Genomic DNA, 3,487 nt, shown 5'->3' with positions numbered 1-3,487 from the left:
ACTATAATGTTTATGCCTATAACAGCTGAGATAATTATATAAAATAGTACTTACATTTAATATTTAAAAATCCGTCGTCCGAGGTTGTTGTACACAAAGTTAAGGATGATATTAAAATGTTACCTTGTGTATGTGAGTTGTTTGAATCACGACGTCACGTTAAATGAAATACTAATAGGCAATAACTATCAAAGTTTGTATTATTTGTTAATCGTCGACCGTCGTTATCAACGCGGTGTCGGTATCCGAGAAATAGCAATATTTATGAGCTAAAAATAGTTACCAGTCTATTGGTTACCACTATTATTGTCTATTAGCATATTGTTCTGTGCTATTAGTCTAAGTTTTGGTATCGACGACAATAACATTGAATCTAATTTAACAAGTACGATATAGTGATTTAAAATCCAAACATCCAGGCTTCGTTAGTAATGTAAATTAACGATTGGTAAAAAATATATATAGTTATTGTTTTAGAGACTTATTATGAACACGTCTTGTAGTTTAATTTACAAAAAACTGAAATTCAATTAATAATATTATGTTATGTGTATGTATATTTCTTATAATTAATTGTTATTAATTTTTTTTTTTTACATTAGGGTGTGCCTGGGCACACCTGGCACACCCTGTAGATCCGCCTATGGGTGTAAACACATACAATATTGCGAATGGCACATGCGCAAAACGCCAGCCAAGGCAGTCAAATGTACTGCCTCGGGCCGCCGGGTACGTTGTTATAGCCGCTCTACTAGCTAGGTGGGGGACCGCTCGCACAGTTCTTAGCAAGTAAATAAAATTGGATTGAACCGCCTCACCCCGAACTCGGCATTCTTAGAATACTGGAATTAATTATGGAAATCAGATGTCTTGATAAAGTAATTAATAATAAATAATAATAAACATTGCGACGACGTGTGACGCTGCATACTGCTCAGAAATCTTATATAGATTTCATCCAATTTTTATAGTTTATTTCATGGAACATTACCCCCCCCCCCCCCAACCGTGGGAGTACGCCAATGTAAAGGGCGCTAGTGCTGTAATGCCTAGAGGTGGAAAAATGACAAGTCCGCCGTCCGCCCCTGAGTCTAATATAAAACTATTGCAACTATTTATAACTAATACCAATTTGAAACAAAATAAAAATGACGTTTAGTTTAATTATAATAACTTGTAATTTGTATCATAAATATATTTTAAACCCCCCCCCCCCACCCCAGAAAAAAATCGTATGTACGCCACTGTGTACATATATTATGTAAGTTATCAAATACCAAATTTATCGGATATATTGATTTACCTATAACCTTTACTAATTGTATCATTGATTTTAATTGAGTTAACCTGTTTCACTTTAATCACACGGTAAGTTGCAAAAATTTAAACAAAAAACGTTCACATTTTTAGTTTGGAGTCGAACAAAATTGGTACAATTTTAACAGCATAATAATGTCTAAATGTTCTGAACACTGTTTTATAGTTTACTTAACGTGTGCATGTAAGTTGCAAAAATGTAAACAAATAACATAGGCACACATTTTTAGCTTAGAGTCGAATAAAGTATAGAGGTATAATTTAAACAATATAATAATGTTGCAAGGTTCTGAATATAGTTATATAGTTTAATAAATATGTGCATGTAAGTATATATAGATGCCTAAGTTGGTACATCTACTATATGCACGGGATGCTATCTATTTATTATTCGAACGTTCGCTGCTTTTCATTGCTATTCGTACGGGATCGGATGATTTTCTGAACCATCGAGTTTAAGATGAAGTTATTACAGATCGTCTATATACAATATAGATTTATTTTTATTGCTTGCGCATAATAATAATACAGGTACGTATATGTATATATATATATATATCATAAAGGTACGTTTTTCGATAAGTTTATTTTTTTATCACATACGATTCGAACATAATAATGTATAAAATAATACATTTACAATATAATAGTAGGTATATATTCCAGTGTGCATTCAAATATTATATAATATGAATGCGTAAAAGCAATATCGACATTTGTCGAGTACCAACGCTACACATGTACCTATATTAAAATCCCATGTAATAAAAGAATATTATTTTATGCGTTTTTAAGTGGTCTACATGCAAAGAATCAAGAAAAAATAACAACAATATTATCATGCTTGTACTCCAATAATATAGTTCAGTTGGATTTGTTCAATACTACTTTTAACTGGGAATATAATAATAGTATTGTATTAAACTGTTAAATAAAGTTATTTAGTTATCTGCTACTTAAATTTTAGTGAAGTAAGAACTTCTTAAAAAATACTCTTACAACAGACTCCTCTGTAAATTAGATATACCTACATGGGACTTTCAACTATGTTCCTAAGTCAAGGTCAGAAAAATAACGCCACTGCTTTCCGTTAATATCAGACAAATAATAGCTAGGAATATAAACCTTATACTAACCTGCCTAATACGTACATGGCCTAGAACTTACACAACATTTAACAAATAATTTGCATGAAGTAAAGCGCATATATGAATTTATATACGAATATAATTTGAATGCTACATTGTCCTCGAGAAAAAATTTCCATTATTTATCGTCTCTAAAATGTACACTATAAAATATATACGTAACTAACTAAGTTTTTATAATTTATATTTAGTATATTATTACACCTATATACTTTCACTGAACCCGAAGCATTATTTTCTGGAACCGGAGTCATATATTTTGTTTTCGTGTCACGGTTATGTACCGGTAAATGCTTTTTTCTAGAACTGGAACCGGAACCAGTGGGTACCGGTAAAATCAAAAGGTCTCTGCTATTATAAGTAGGTACTTATAAATTATAAAAAGTGGGTAAGTGGATGTCGCTCTGCTGTACAGTATAGGTTTTTTGTTCAATGGTATAATATCATTGTGTACGAAAAACGATTCTGAGCGGATATGGTTTGCCAGTCTAGGATATTTTATATTATATTTATATTGCTATTACGTATTATTAATACTGTAACCCATCAGTTGATTTAATATTATAAGATTGCAAAATTAACTAAAATCCTTCTTCTTGGTTATTTAAGATATAATTTCGTCCAAATTTCAACATAACTATGAAAAAAACTGTGTTTATGTATATTTTTTTGATTTTTAGATTCTGAGTGGAACGATGAATGTATTGATTTTACAATGATGTGTGTTTTTTTTTTTATTTTTTTTTTTTATTTTTTTATTTTTTTATTATTTTTTTATTTTTTTTTGTGTCTGTCATCACCTTTTAGGACAGTAAAGCTGCTTCGATTTTCTTCAACAGTAACTTTTATGATTGGAAAGTGAATCTAGTTGGTACTTTGGGGGGTCAAAAGTAAAAATTTCCCAGTAGTTTTCAAAAGCGACGTGAAAAACAAAAGAAAAATTAAGGAAAAACGGGAATTTTTACGCAAAATCGATTTTTTACAAATCGATTTTGGGTTTTTGGTGTAACTCTAAACAAATG

This window comes from Acyrthosiphon pisum, chromosome A3, assembly GCF_005508785.2.
Source record: "Acyrthosiphon pisum isolate AL4f chromosome A3, pea_aphid_22Mar2018_4r6ur, whole genome shotgun sequence".
Classification (NCBI taxonomy): domain Eukaryota; kingdom Metazoa; phylum Arthropoda; class Insecta; order Hemiptera; family Aphididae; genus Acyrthosiphon; species Acyrthosiphon pisum.
Note: the sequence above shows the minus strand (reverse complement) of the source record.